Source organism: Ranitomeya variabilis, chromosome 3, assembly GCF_051348905.1.
Source record: "Ranitomeya variabilis isolate aRanVar5 chromosome 3, aRanVar5.hap1, whole genome shotgun sequence".
Classification (NCBI taxonomy): Eukaryota; Metazoa; Chordata; class Amphibia; order Anura; family Dendrobatidae; genus Ranitomeya; species Ranitomeya variabilis.
In genome coordinates this window covers 447,627,516-447,644,495 of record NC_135234.1, presented here as the reverse complement: position 1 = coordinate 447,644,495, position 16,980 = coordinate 447,627,516, and the positions used below count along the sequence as shown (strand labels likewise).

The 16,980-nt window shown below is 41.1% G+C and overlaps 1 protein-coding gene across 2 annotated transcripts in view; it reads right to left on the bottom strand.

Moving 5' to 3' along the window:
• The window catches only part of CAMKK1 (calcium/calmodulin dependent protein kinase kinase 1), a 558,925-nt gene that overhangs the window by 377,044 nt on the left and 164,901 nt on the right, over positions 1–16,980 (bottom strand). The window lies entirely within an intron of this gene.

Here is a 16,980-nt window from a genome sequence, read left to right as displayed (position 1 = left end):
GGTGTCTTTTTTTTGGTTACCACTTTATTTATTTATGTAAATTCAATTGGGTCCTGTGCCTCCATGTCCTGTCCAAAAGACTGCTACAGTCAAATCACTGATAAAGTGCACAGAAGCAACACAAAGCACCAGAACATCAGCCCTGGTAATAAAGATTATTTTCTACCCTCTTACCCTCACTGACTAAATATATTCTAATGTTCTACCATAACAGGATGGATGGGGAGAGAGAGATGTATGATTAGTATATAAAAAATAGAGAAAGTACAGCAGGGCGTATATAGATTACACAGGGTATAGAGCAGGGTGTGTGTGCGTGGTGTGTGTGTATATACATATACCGTATATATATATATATATATATATATATATATATATATATATATACAGTGCCTACAAGTAGTATTCAACCCCCTGCAGATTTAGCAGGTTTAATAAGATGCAAATAAGTTAGAGCCTTCAAACTTCAAACAAGAGCAGGATTTATTAACAGATGCATAAATCTTACAAACCAAAAAGTTTTGTTGCTCAGTTAAATTTTTATAAATTTTAAACATAAAAGTGTGGGTCAATTATTATTCAACCCCTAGGTTTAATATTTTGTGTTATAACCTTTGTTTGCAATTACAGCTAATAATCATCTTTTATAAGACCTGATCAGGCCGGCACAGGTCTCTGGAGTTATCTTGGCCCACTCCTCCATGCAGATCTTCTCCAAGTTATCTAGGTTCTTTGGGTGTCTCATGTGGACTTTAATCTTGAGCTCCTTCCACAAGTTTTCAATTGGGTTAAGGTCAGGAGATTGACTAGGCCACTGCAACACCTTGATTTTTTGCCTCTTGAACCAGGCCTTGGTTTTCTTGCCTGTGTGCTTTGGGTCATTGTCTTGTCGGAAGATGAAATGATGACCCATCTTAAGATCCTTGATGGAGGAGCGGAGGTTCTTGGCCAAAATCTCCAGCTAGGCCGTGCTATCCATCTTCCCATGGATGCGGACCAGATGGCCAGGCCCCTTGGCTGAGAAACAGCCCCACAGCATGATGCTGCCACCACCATGCTTGACTGTAGGGATGGTATTCTTGGGGTCGTATGCAGTGCCATCCAGTCTCCAAACGTCACGTGTGTGGTTGGCACCAAAGATCTCGATCTTGGTCTCATCAGACCAGAGAACCTTGAACCAGTCAGTCTCAGAGTCCTCCAAGTGATCATGAGCAAACTGTAGACGAGCCTTGACATGACGCTTTGAAAGTAAAGGTACCTTATGGGCTCGTCTGGAAAGGAGACCATTGCGGTGGAGTACTTATGGTATTGACTGAAACCAATGTCCCCACTGCTATGAGATCTTCCCGGAGCTCCTTCCTTGTTGTCCTTGGGTTAGCCTTGACTCTTCGGACAAGCCTGGCCTCAGCACGGGAGGAAACTTTCAAAGGCTGTCCAGGCCGTGGAAGGCTAACAGTAGTTCCATAAGCCTTCCACTTCCGGATGATGCTCCCAACAGTGGAGACAGGTAGGCCCAACTCCTTGGAAAGGGTTTTGTACCCCTTGCCAGCCTTGTGACCCTCCACGATCTTGTCTCTGATGGCCTTGGAATGCTCCTTTGTCTTTCCCATGTTGACCATGTTTGAGTGCTGTTCACAAGTTTGGGGAGGGTCTTAAATAGTCAGAAAAGGCTGGAAAAAGAGATAATTAATCCGAACATGTGAAGCTCATTGTTCTTTGTGCCTGAAATACTTCTTAATACTTTAGGGGAACCAAATAGAATTCTGGTGGGTTGAGGGGTTGAATAATAAATGACCCTCTGAAAAAACTTTTCCCAATTTCCCAAAAAAATAAACAAAGAAATAACATTCTTTTTTGCTGCAGTGCATTTCACACTTCCAGGCTGATCTACAGGCCAAATGTCACAATGCCAAGTTAATTCCAAATGTGTAAACCTGCTAAATCTGCAGGGGGTTGAATACTACTTGTAGGCACTGTATATATATATATATATATGTATATATATATATATATATACACACAGTACAGACCAAAAGTTTGGACACACCCTCTCATTGGAAGATTTTTCTGTATTTTCATGGCTATGAAAATTGTACATTCACACTGAAGGCATCAAAACTATGAATTAACACGTGGAATTATATACTTAACAAAAAAGTGTGAAACAACTGAAAATATGTCTTATATTCTAGGTTCTTCAAAGTAGCCACCTTTTGCTTTGATGACTGCTTTGCACACTCTTGGCATTCTCTTAATGAGCAACGTTCAATCCATCAAACAAAAATGGAAGGAATATGACACAAATACAAACCTGCTAAGACATGGCAGTCCACCTAAACTGACATCCCAAGCAAGGAGAGCACTAATTAGAGAAGCAAGGTTCTTCAAAGTAGCCACCTTTTGCTTTGATGACTGCTTTGCACACTCTTGGCATTCTCTTAATGAGCAACGTTCAATCCATCAAACAAAAATGGAAGGAATATGACACAAATACAAACCTGCTAAGACATGGCAGTCCACCTAAACTGACATCCCAAGCAAGGAGAGCACTAATTAGAGAAGCAGCCAAGAGGCCTATGGTCACTCTGGAGCAGCTGCACAGATCCACAGCTCACCTCAAAGCCGCGACGTGTCAGCTGCTATCAACAGCTGACATGTGGCCGCAATGGGCGCTAGCGGAATTGCAATCCACCCACACTCATTAACTAGTTAAATGCAGCTGTCAATCTCTGATTTAACAAGCGCCGTCACATGATCGGGGGTCATCGGTGCATTGCCATGACAGTTGGTATACGTGAATCCCCATGAGTTTCTCTACCCACCTTTTTTTACTCCTCATTTTTACCCTTCAACCAAACGGCCCGACCGCTTTATCTAAAATAAAAAACTGACCACAATGGTATTTGGATAAGTTGGCCACAGCAGCCGTTTATTAACACATAATAACAAACAGTTTATTTATTAAACATTAACCACGGGGAGGGTGGTCCTCGAAGCCCCAAAATGTAATAAACTTGGCCTCCAGACCATAAAAACTTGTCTTCCATAACCGTAAAACTTGGCCTCCAGGTCACGTCTTGCCTCTAGCCGCTACGCTCCAGCTCAGAGACGCCCATAGACTCACCCGGCCAATTTCCTCCAAAATTACCCATATATCCTAATTATCACCTCCATGTGATCTTTTTGTTCCATTCCAAATTTGTTCACCCACGGGGGAGTCCAGGACCTTAGAGATCCCCCCCCCCTCCGATCCACCATTTCCATCACCACCAACCTCGAGGACCTCCCCCCCCACGCCTTGCTGCCGCGACAAAACAACAGAAAACATAACGCAATAATTCGAGCAATACAACGATAATAACCCCTTTTTCTTAACGACCTTGACATCACCTATGAACGTTTCCAAAGCCACCAACAAAAAAGGGAGGGTGGGTGGGAGCTTGTTTCTAGTACGGTGGGGGACCTAAAATGGTTGCCCCACTGAGATGGCCGTTGCCCCTTATACTGCCCGCCCTTACTCCGCCTCTTCTCCCCATTCCCCCTCCCCCTAGCCATACATCATTCCCCTGATTCAAATTTATTAACCCTTCCCCACCCAAAATTCCCTCAACCCAATGCTTTCTCATGTATTATCACTTAACCCTGTCATGGCGTCCTCCCTTTGAAGGCCTGCGGCCCAGTACGGCCTTACTTAACAACCTCTATGGTTGTTGATGCCGGATTGCTGTGAGCAATAAGTACATGTGGGGGTTGCCTGGTTGCTAGGGAATCCCCACATGTACTCAGCCTGCCTAACAGATGTAAATCATTCAGCTGCGGCAAGAAAAACTAAATTTCCGAGCACTAAAAAATACTCGGAGGACACCTCGAGTAATGAGTATATTCGCTCATCACTAGTAGGGATGTTAAAATGTTTTTCTTCAGCAGGGACAGGGAAGATGGTCAGATAGAAGATGGACAGAGCTAAATACAGGGCAATCCTGGAGAAAAAGATGTAAGAAAGAGGCTGCAAAAGACTTGAAACAGTTCAACTTCCAGCAGGACAATGACCCTAAACATGCTGTCAGAGCTGTAATGGAATGGTATGGATGAAAGCATTTTCCTGTGTGTGAATGGCCCAGTCACAGTCCAGACCTAAAGCCCATTAACAATCTGTGGCAAGACTTGAAAGTTGCTGTTCACAGACATTCTCCATCCAATCTCCATGAGCAAGAGCTAGTTTGCAAAGAATGGGGAAAAATGTCAGCCTCTATATGTGCAAGTCTAATAGAGCTAGTAGAGACAAACCCCAAAAGACTCGCAGCAGTAATTTCAGTGAAGTGGTTCTACAAAGTATTTACACAGAGGGGCTGAATACAAATGCACATCACAATTTTCAGATTTATATTTTTAAACTTTTTTTCTGCCCACTCTTCCATAAAAGGCACCTCTACGGAGTGTACGGCTTATTGTGGTCGTATGGACAGATACTCCATTCTCTGCTTGGGAACTCTGCAGCTCCTTCAGGGTTACCTTTAGTCTCTATGCTGCCTCTCTGATTAATGCCCTCCTTGCCCGGGCTGAGGGTTTATTGGGCAGTCCTCTCTTGGCAGGTTTGTTGTAATACCATGTTATTTGCCTTTGATGATAATGGATTTGATGGTGCTCCGGGGGATCATCAGAGAGTGGGCTATTTTTTTATAATCCAACCCTGACTTGTACTTCTCAACAACTTTGTCCCTGACTTGTTTGGAGATCTCTTTGATCTTCATGGTGTTTAGCTAGTGGTGCCTCTTGCTTAATGGTGTTGCAGCCTCAGTGGCCCTTCAGAAAAGGTGTGTACATACTGACAGACTATGTGACATTTAGATTGCACTCAGGGACTTCCTTTCATTAGGCATGTGACTTATGAAGGTAATTGCTTGCACCACAAATTTTTAGGGGCTTCATTGCAAAAGTGGTGAATACATATGCACATACCAATTTGTAGTTATTTGATCCCACAAATTTAATTTATACCTATATTTTTCTCACTACACTTCGCCAACTTAGACTATTTAGTGCTGATGCATCACACAAATCGGATTACAAAAATATTTAAACACAGGTTGCAATGTAACAACACAGGTAAAAAACTATGGGGGCAAATACTGTCACAGGCCACTGTATATTACATGGGGTTGTAGAGATCAGACTGAACCAAAGAATCCATTTTGTCTTCCTCCTGAGAAATCTGATAGATACAGCAAGAAGTATATTTCTGCAAACTTGACATCTTCTTTGTTTTGTTAGTAATCACGCGCGCATTCCTCCTTGAAATTGTAGCTTTTTTATCCACATACCAAATAATTGTAACTCTACACTAGAATAGACTTGCTTTGTAAGTGATTATGAAATATGAGCGCTTATGCGCATGTCTGAAAAATGTCTAAACTTTTTATCTATATAAAGAAGGGATCGTGCCCAGTGAGGAGAGGCGTGCTCTGAGGCCATCCCTATGTATGAACACACAACCTTTGTGCTGCGTGTCATTTATTTGGATCCCATCCAGGAAGCCAGGGACGGAGAGGACTCAACATTCTTTGGCGCCTGAACAGGGACCCGAGGCGAGAGTATCTACTCAAGATTCACCTGTGGATACGGACAACGGAGATCTGGGATAATGGACGGCAAATGAACTGAAAAACCTGGCCAGGTAAGAGACATTATTAGTTCTCTTTTATCTGCCCTGTATTATCCGAAAGATCTCTATGAGCCGTGTCACGCTGGGTTAGTCTAGTAGTGAGTAGATACCTATAAAACTCGGGTTACCATATTGTATAGATTTATAAGTCCTGTCCCTGGCAGTGTGTGAACAGTGTGAAGGTTGTGGCATGTTGTGAAAGAAGAGCAAAAGTACGTAGAAAATAAGCCGAAATAGTTGGGGTATAAGCCTTATACACGGAAGTCAGCCTAACTGGGTCATGTGCTTGCGTCCTTTCGAGGAGACCTCCGCCCATGCTTGACTATTCATTAAGTGCTTAACCTCCTTCATTTCTGGATAAGGTTTGATAGAATGAGCCCAGGACGCGGTTTCATGAGCCTGGGACAAGTATGCTAACTGAGACAGAAAGTTTTGTGATCTGTATGGTGTTGCTGAGTCTGTTTGCATGTGCAATAGCACTCAAGTACGTCCTGCATATTAGAAGAAACGGAGCAGACGAGCCTTTCAATATTTTAGCTCCCTAGGAGAGAAGGCAACGAGACATCACCACAGAGTAAGTGGTTGTCCAAACGTCACCTAGGGTAGTCATAGCTAATATTGAAAAGAAAAATGGGAAATAAACAGACAAAAACTGTCTTAGGACAAGTGGAAGCAGCAGATATCATACAGGAAAGATGTGGGAAGACAGTCAGAAGACAGATTAGAAGGGTAAGAGAAAAATTGGGAATTTCAGAAGCACTTGTGTTCAGCACAGAATGGGAAAGAATGAGCAAGGAACGAGGTAATAGATGGATTTTTGTAAGTTTGATTGTCTAGACAAAGGAAATTGTTAAGTTGCTGGAAGATTATTTCTTTTTGGCGCAAAGCCAATTTTTTAGAAATCCTTATAACTTTTTGTCTGAACATAATTTTGAAGTTCTGTTTTTATCAAAGTGATATGTTTTGATTGATAATTCTTCGTGCAAAAAATTAGCATTTGGCATTTTGCCAAGTTTTTGTTACAATGTTTGAGAAACAAAAGGAAAAGTTCAAAGCCGCTACTCCAGACTGGAGGACGTTAGAACAACCAAATATTGTGAAACAACGATGTTTAGGAATAGCCATGGATATAAAAGAAAATCATAAGCCTGTCAGAATAGCTGAGGGTTATGATGGGGTAATTCGAACACTGCCATATACTGTGCCCCTAGAGGTCTCATTAGGACCTAAATGTTTTGCATCCAGATTTTTGTATGCCAGAGGTGCCCCAACATGTTTGTTGGGAACTGATGTCCTAAAGAAATTAGAAGCTAATATCAATTTTAGGAAAGATGGCACAGTTATGTTGACTATCCCTGATGATGCAGAATCATTAGAACAATATGTCAGAATTCAGGCTTTTGAGGATTTTACGGAAGAGAAAGAATACACCACAGATCTAGACCTCTCAATGATCCCAGAAACACTGTGGGCACAGGGTGACACTGATGTGGGATTATTGCATATCTCTCCTGTAAAATTATCTGTGCAACCAGGAACTGTTCTCCCACAGCTCAGACAATACCCTGTGAGTGCCCAACAGGAACTAGCGATTACAAAACAGATAGAGGAATACAGAGAGAAAGGAGTTTTGGTAGAGATACAATCACCTGCTAACACTCCTCTGTATCCAGTCAAGAAGAGAACTCTTGATAAGAGTTCTACACCCAAATATCGTATGGTACATGATCTAAGAGAAATAAACAAGGTTCTAGATCCAATCACCCCAGTTGTACCCAATCCTCATACGTTATTATCACAGATACCAGTCAGATCTCAAGTATTTACTGTAATAGATCTTTCAAATGCATTTTTCTCGGTTCCTTTACACCAAGATAGTTGGCATTTGTTTGCATTTACATTTAAGGGCAAACAGTTGGCGTGGACACGCCTTCCACAGGGAATGATACACTCCCCTACTCTTTATTCAAATGCCCTACAAACAGTCCTTCAGAGGTTTGAACCTGAACCACAGGTAGTAATTTTGCAGTATGTGGATGACATACTACTTTGCTGCCCAGATCTAGAAACCGCAGAAAGGTCCACTGTAAGTTTACTATGTTTTCTAGAAAAAGAAGGGTGTAAAGTGAATAGACAAAAGCTACAAGTTTGTCGGATCAAAGTGGTCTTTCTAGGTCATTGCATTTCTCAAGGTAAAAAGCATCTTACACCTCAAAGAACTGAAGCAATAAGACAGATGAATGAGCCTAGAAATCATAAACAGCTACGAGCATTTCTAGGAATAGTGTCTCATTGTAGACAATGGATTATACATGCCAGTCAACTAATGCAACCACTGTATGACTGTGTAAAAAGTGAACCTTATTTGTTGACAAAAGAAGGTCAGATTTCGTTCCAACAATTAAAAGATGCCCTTGTTTCAGCTCCAGCGTTAGGGCTACCAGACTACACCAAACCATTTCAGCTTATGGCTGCAGAAATTGATTCTCATGCTACAGGAGTTCTTACTCAGAAGCATGCAGGGAAACAAAGACCAATTGCATATCTTTCAGCAAGGTTAGATCCAGTAGCTAGGGCAGCGCCAACCTGTGTACGTGTAGTTGTTGCTGTCTCACTATTGTTGGACAAAGCATCAGAAATTGTCCTAGAGTATCCACTCACAGTTCAAACTACACATGATGTTTATGGGATATTAAACCAGGTCCAACCAAAACACATTTCCATGGCCAGACATTTGCGGCTACAGTGTTCTTTGCTGCTCCCCTCTACTATCACATTTGCAAGGCTTCAGACTCTTAATTTAGCAACACTGCTACCTCTCGAGTCTGAAGGGGGGAATAAGGACACTGATCCACACGCAAATTTTTTCCCTACAGACACACATGATTGTACAGAGCTCATTTTACAAGAAACGGTAGGCTTACCCAATGTATCCGAAACACCACTTCAAAATCCAGATTTAGAGCTGTTTATAGATGGTAGTAGGTTTGCAGATGACACAGGTAACTTCCATACAGGGTATGCAGTTGTGTCAGAATCTGAAACTCTCAAAGCAGAACCGCTTCCACCGAAACAGTCTGCACAAGAAGCAGAACTAACAGCATTGATTGAAGCACTAAAAATAGCTGAGAATCAGACAGCTAATATATACACTGATTCTAGGTATGCACATGGTATTGTGTTTGATTTTGGAGTAATCTGGAGAGCTAGAGGTTACATGACAGCGTCAGGACAACCTGTAAAACATGCTTCTCTGATCAAACAGATCTTAGAGGCTGCACAAGAAACAAAAGAAGTAGCAGTAATTAAGGTAGCTGCACATGTGAGACTCGACACTAGGGAATCTAGGGGAAATGATAGGGCTGACAAAGCAGCCAAAGCAGCGGCAGTTAAACCCTTACAACAGGTCCATACTGTAAACCCCACAGAAAATACTGAAGATAGACTAAGACAAGCACAGGAAGATGCAGGAGAAGAGGAGAGGGACAGGTGGAAAAAGGAAGGGGCAGAAGAACAAGCAGGAATTTGGAAGAAAGATGGACTAATATGTCTACCTAGAGCCTGGTACCCGATTGTAGTTGGTGGACTGCACCACCCTACTCATGTGTCTGCAAATGCAATGACACTGCTGGCAAAGCAAGTCTGGTTGGCTCCAGGTTTTGGCAACTATGCAAGAGACTATTGTGCTGCATGCGCTATATGCCTGGCACATAATCCCGGACAGACAACAAAGACCCCTATGAAGCACCACGTCCGACCTCTCTACCCGTTCCAGCGATTACAGATAGACTTTATCCAGCTGCCAAAAAGTAATGGGTATGAGTATGTGCTGGTGTGTGTGGACATGTTCTCAGGGTGGCCAGAGGCCTATCCAGTTCGGAAGGCTTCAGCTAAAAACACTGCTGTAAAGCTAGTTGCCGAACTGATACCCCGTTACGGTCTCCCTGAAGTGATCGAGTCAGATAGGGGTACTCATTTTACTGGAGAAATATTTCAAAATGTACTGAAAATGTTGGGTGTTGAAAGTCAGTTACACACTCCGTATCATCCTCAAAGTTCTGGTAAGGTGGAACGCATGAATGGAACTTTAAAATTAAAAATACAGAAAGCCATGGCTGAAACAGGAAAGCCTTGGACAGAATGCCTTCCACTGGCCCTGTACTCAATACGCAATACCCCAAGGGGTAAGACTAAACTGTCTCCATATGAAATTTTATTTGGCAGGACTGCCAATTTAGGATGTTATTTTCCACAACAACTTGTATTAAATATTGAGTCATTGACTTCTTATGTACAAAATCTTCAGAAACAATTAACTAAGGTGCATGCACAAGTTTTTGCTTCCCTTCCAGATCCTGACAACACTGAAGGAAGTCACAAGTTGGAACCAGGTGATCAAGTCTATGTAAAAAGACACACCAGAAAGGCTCTTGAACCAAGATTTGACGGACCCTTCCAAGTCCTGTTGACAACACCTACATCAGTCAAGCTTGAAGGAAAGGCATCATGGATACATGCAAGCCATTGCAAAAGAGCAGTATAAAACTCATGATATTGATGTTAATAGTATTAACCACAACGAAGGCATGGGAAAGACTAAATTCTCTAACCCCTTTGAACAATAGATTCGTACAACATCATAGAAAATTAGTGCATGATTTGTTAAATAATATGCAACCTTTGGCAGATTGTTGGCCTAACACCGGCTACTTTCATAATTTCAAATAAACAAGTGAATATGCAAGCCGTGCCCAAGCACACACTGTATAAAAGAGCTGCAGACAATTCACCACGTCCTTCGGGAAGGCCACATATAGTACAGATGGGAATTTCTAACAAAATTGCTAGTACCATTTTTATTTATCCTATGTTAACACAAATGTGGGATAAATTAGTTAGAGCCACGGATTATCTAGATGATCAAATTTGGGATATATTGGATATACTAAACACTAGTATAGCTGTACAGAATCAGCTTATAATAGTCATCAACCAACATACTCTGGTATTGGATTACCTAACTGCCTCACAAGGGGGTATGTGTCAAATCATTGGACCCACCTGCTGTCATTATATAGACCCGAATAGTATTATGAGTATGACATTTAAATTAAAAGACGTACAACGGCTCAGAGATCAGTATGACAAAGACAATGACCAGAACAAGGATAGCTGGTGGTCTGATACCTTCTCATTTCTTAACCCAGCCAACTGGTTCAGAGGGATCAGTGGGTGGATTGCTGGGATTATGCAGAGCATAATACATATAGCTATAATTATTGTAATTATATATGTATTATTCAAGATTGTGCTCAAGGGTATCTCAGTATGCACAGATAAATTTTGTGTAATAGATGCAAGAGTATAAATTTTCTTCTTTATTCTTATGTTATCCTCTAGTGATTCTAATTAATATTACCGTACTAATTTTTGTTTTTATATTTTAGTATACTGCTAAAGAAGAAAATAATTTGCGATAGAAGAATTACTACTAGATTTGATTCTCTTATTAAAATATAAGCGTATATATGTGTAATACCAAAAATAAAGGCTTTGTCTTTGGCCCTGTGGTAATATATAAAAAGAATATGTCAAAGGGGGGAATTGTAGAGATCAGACTGAACCAAAGAATCCATTTTGTCTTCCTCCTGAGAAATCTGATAGATACAGCAAGAAGTATATTTCTGCAAACTTGACATCTTCTTTGTTTTGTTAGTAATCACGCGCGCATTCCTCCTTGAAATTGTAGCTTTTTTATCCACATACCAAATAATTGTAACTCTACACTAGAATAGACTTGCTTTGTAAGTGATTATGAAATATGAGCGCTTATGCGCATGTCTGAAAAATGTCTAAACTTTTTATCTATATAAAGAAGGGATCGTGCCCAGTGAGGAGAGGCGTGCTCTGAGGCCATCCCTATGTATGAACACACAACCTTTGTGCTGTGTGTCATTTATTTGGATCCCATCCAGGAAGCCAGGGACGGAGAGGACTCAACAGGGTATAGAGCAGGATATGAGTACATCTTTAAACACTTTGCTGTATACATACAAGGGAGAGCTCTTCAGGGAGAAATGTTAAGAGCGACGGGAGAGCTGTGTATCCAACCTTATGTATAGAAATAGTGAGTGAGCTCTGCTGGAAAGAGCCTCACTTACCCACAGAATATGGAAGTCACATGATTGTAATGTGACATCAGATTTCAGAGCCGGGAACTCAGGGAGAATCTGATGTGACATCATAAGATGTAAAAGGATTCTCAGAGATTATAGGGAGCAGTTCAGATTACAGAAGTTCACATGAAAGGGACTTGGACTAAAGTAGTGTCCAACCCCTTTAATCTAACTGGACTTGTGCTAGAGAGTAATAGTGTTGAATTAGAACTCTACTTTTTTTTTAATTAAAGTATATGGGCTTCATGATATATGGTCTATACAAATAATCCCATAAACATCCGGTTTATTTCCAGAAAACAGTCCTTTTCTAGGTTCATATAAACCTTTATAATCAATTAGATCTCATTATCACCCTTGTTGAGAAGAACAGGCAATTAGTGCTCCTCTAGTGAGCTTGTGAAATGAACGTCATACAGATTCCTGCAATTATTACTCTTTATTATCATAACCCCAAGATGATACATTAGCGGTTATACTTACCTCCAATGGAATACAACAGTAAATTATACAAGCAGCTTCAGTGCTGACACAAACCATCTATAACCTTATAACACAAGGCTTCGAGGAGCCTGGAAATATCCCTGCCCCTAAGTGCATTTATATATATTATATAGGGATAGTCAAGGCAATAATATCATTCATGTCACTCCTGTCTTGTCAGCATACTTATATAGTCCAAAGCCTTCTACAGAAATTCATGGAAATTGTATTTATATTAGTAATTGTAATACTATGCTGGTACTATGCAGGCAAACACTTATTATGTATACCAACATTATGTATGCAAGCCGAAATTTATGTCCTCGCATACAGTATGGAAAAATCAAACGCTTAGCTTTATAGGCACATTTAACACTGTTCTTGAGAAAGAAAAATAAATTTTCAAGGAACAGTGTTTATTTTACACATATTGGGCAGATTTACTAATTATGTAATTTTTTAGACAGTCTAAGTTTACAGTAGACAGTCTAAAAATGCACCAAATTATCAGTGACTAATATGGTGTGATAATTTGGGTGTATCTTAGAGACTGCATACATATGCACTGTACACCAAAAATACGGTCAATTTAGCACGCGGTGTTGCATTTTAATTCAATAGCACTTTACAAGCAAGACACACACATTTCTACCAGGGAAGGACTCCATGACAAAAATATTACAAGTCAAAAGTGACGCACTCCTATAATGGAAGGGTGGTGCACTGAAGGAACATGCAACAGTGGTAAGAAGAACATAATCTTCGGCACTCAACTAAGTCAATGAAGAATTGTAGTTTTATTCACAGTTGACTAGTCAGGAAACAACAGAAAATATAAATTCAACGTTTCGACAACATTGACTTTGTTAAGGATATCTGTAGATGAATCGGTCGGCGGGATACAGGTGATTCAGTTCTGCTTGGAACTGTAGCGGGAACTGTATAGTGCATGTTTGCTGTGTGGAAGAGACTGGAGAGAAACCAGGTCAGGTGATAGCTGTGCCGCAGGTGGAAATTATAAAAGGTCCAGGAGGGCAGAGGAGGGGAGGAGTCGACAGCTGAACCTGTGTCAGGACAAGCATATGGAAGTAGCTGAGCTGGCTTAAAGTCACAACCACTAGCACGGGCCAGACCAGTAAAGTAATACCTCATGAGGAAGAGGGATCCAAGAGACAGAGCCGACCAGAGGAATTGAGACAACCCGAAAAAAAGAGCTGACCAGTGAAATTGAGACAACCCAAGAAGAGAGCTGATCAGAGGAACTGAGAGTGGGAGCCGACTAGAATGATTTGAAAGCAGACCGGAGAAATCGAGATGACCTGAGAAAGAGCTGATCAGAGGAATCGAGAGAGATAGCTGACCAGAGGAACTCAGGCGACTGTGGTGTAAATTACAGTACCGTGCTTCAGGAAACAGAGGCAAACAAAGTAAAGGCAACACTGAAGGGACTAGTTGATAAGAGACTTGCGGCCCAACCACTGACTCCCTTTAGGACCTGCACTGTTACTTTTCACTTTTATTGCCCAGATGTAGTACTTTGCATTTTTCCCTGTTAAAAACCATTCTATTAGTTGCGGCCCCCTGCCCCAGTTTATTTATATCTTTTTGAATCCTCTCTCTCTCTTTTCCAGTATTAGCTATCCCTCCTAGCTTTGTGTCATCAGCAAATTTAATCAGTTTACTCTCAATTCCTTCATCTAAATCATTGATAAAGATGTTCAACAATACAGGGCCAAGGACAGAGCCCTGTGGTACCCCACTTGAGACATTCTTCCACCTAGATGTGCAGCCATTTACGACCACTCTTTGGGTCCGATCACTAAGCCAGTTATGAATCAACCTAGCAGTTGCCTTGTCCATTCCATACTTAGTCATTTTTTCAATAAGGATTGTGTGAGATACTTTGTCAAATGCTTTGCTGAAGTCAAAATATACTATATCTACAGCATTTCCCTGATCCACCCAGTCAGTGATTCTGCCATAGAAGGAAATTAAGTTAGTCTGACATGACTTATTAGTTACAAACCCATGCTGACACTGTTTAATCACTTCATTCTTATCCAGGTACTTACATACATGTTGTTTAATAATTTGTTCAAAGATCATTCCTGGTATAGACGTCAGACTCACTGGCCTATAGTTCCCTGGGTCCACCTTCTTCCCCTTTTTGAAGATAGGAACAACATTTGCTCTTCTCCAGTCTTCTGGGACTTCTCCAGTTCTCCAAGAATTTTCAAAGATTATGGAAAGTGGTTCAAAAATTTCTTCTGCTATCTCCTTCAGTACTCTGGTGTGTAATTCATCTGGACCTGGAGACTTGAATTCATTTATGCTAAGTATTTCCTCACTATCTTTCTGTTCATAGATATCCTGGATTCTTCTATTCCCTTAATAGGACAGTGAAAATCAGTTGATGTTACATTTACTTTCTGAGAGAAAACAGATGCAAAATAGGAATTTAAAAGTTCGGCCTTCTCAACATCCTTTCTTACCATTTCATAATTTCCATCCTGTAAAAATCCTATAGCATCTTTGACTTTTCTTTTACTTTTGACATATCCCCAAAATCCTGTTTTATTGCTTTTGATGTCTCTTGCAAGCCTTAATTCATTGTCAGCTTTAGATAATCTGATTCGTGCCCTGCAGGTTCTGCAGACAGCATTATATTCATCTTTAGATATGCCTCCCTCTTTCCATTTGATAAGTATTTATTTCTTCCTTTTTAGCATGTGTTTAAGTTCTGTGTTCATCCATCCTGGTTTCCTTAAATGCTTCCTATTCTTCCCTCTTCTCGGCATTGTTAACAATTGTGCTTTGAGAATCTCATTTTTCATGATTTCCCATCCTTCCTGGACATTTTTGTCCTTAAGGATATCCAGCCATTGGATCCCTCCTATTCTCTTTCGGAGTCCCTTAAAATCTGCCTTTCTGAAGTCTAACCTAGAAGTCAGAGTCTTCACAGGTCTTCCTCCTCTAGTTATCCAAAATTCTAAAATAGCATGGTCACTACCTCCTAGGGTCCCAGCCACTCTTACCTCCTCAACCATTTCCTCCCTGTTTATCCAACGTAGCAGATTCCCTTGTTTTCTCCGCTATCTTTTGGAAGATAAAATTGTCAGCAAGAGAGGATAAGAATTTGCTTGACCTGTTAGTTTTGCCTGAGAGAGATTCCAAACAAATGTCTGGATAGTTGAAATCTCCCATGACCACTATGTCATATTTTTTGGAGAACTTGGCCATTTGATGCATAAAGAGTTCATCCATATCTTCAGCTTGCACAGGCGGCCGGTAGTAAATGCCTACAATCATGTCCTTTCCATTGTTCTGTCCCTGTATTCTTACCCAAACAGTTTCCACAGATCTCCCAGTCTCTGAAGCTTCAATCTCTGTGCAGATATACTGTATGCTTTTCTAACATACAATGCGACACCTCCTCCTCGTTTATTAAGTCTGTTTCTTGCAAATAAGTTGTATCCTTCTAGCCTTGTATTCCAATCATGTGTATTGGCCCACCAATTTTCAGTGATTCCAATGACATCATATTTATTTTCCTGCGTTAGTAGTTCCAATTCTCCTTGTTTGTTTCCCATGCTTTGTTTCCTTAGGCCTCTTTCACACTTCCGTCTTTTAGCTCCCATCGAAATCCGTCGATTTTTGAGAAAAAGGAACGTTTTTTCTGCACGTCAGAAAATTGCTCAGTGACTAACTGTCAAGAGCAGGAATCCAGCGACGGGTTCCGTCTTTTGAAACTGAGCATGCGTGGAAGAATTTCCAGTTAGGGAATTTCTCTCTCGCTTACTCTCTCTCTCTTTTTTTACTATTGATGCTGCCTATGCAGCATCAACAGTAACAAGATATAATGTTAAAAATAAAAAAAAATTAAAAAAATCGCAATATTCTCACCTTCCGGCGTCCTGCGCAGCGTTAACGATGCTCGCGATGCCCCCAGCAGCTAGCGTTCCCATGGATGCATTGCGAAATGACCCGATGACATCGCAGTCTCGTGAGACCGCACGTCATCAGAGGTCATTGCACGCAAGGCATTACTGGGAACGCTAGCTGCCGGGAGCATTGCGAGCATCGGTAACGCTGCGCGGGACGCCGGAAGGTGAGAATATTGCAATTTTTTAAAATTATTTTTAACCTGGGTTTACTTGTGTATGCGTTTTCGCAGTGGAAAACCGCTGCGAAGGCGCATACGCAACAGTTGCACATAGCCTCGACGGGTCCGTCAAAAAAACGGGCCCACTGCACCCGTTTTTTACAATCTGCACAGGATCCGTCATTTCAACATTTTGATCCTGTGCAGATTGTAAAAACGGAAGTGTAAAAGAAGCCTTACGTGTCCTATCAACTCCTTATGGTAATATTTCCTGTACTTTCAACACTTTTTTTCTTCCTTTTTCTTTTTGTCTTCCAAGCCTCCCTTTGAATTTGAACTCCAAACCTTCAGAGACGTTTTTTCCTCTTCCTACATTTCGTGTCTTCCAGGCCTCCTTTTGAATTTGAACCCCAACCCACCCCTCAGTGGGTGATACCATTGGCTTCTTGGTGCTCATTTTTGTTTATTAATATCTCCACGTACCAGTGTGTGTAACCTATTTTTTTTTGTTTACACTTCATAAAGATTCCAGCACGGCATTGAAACACATTTAGTGG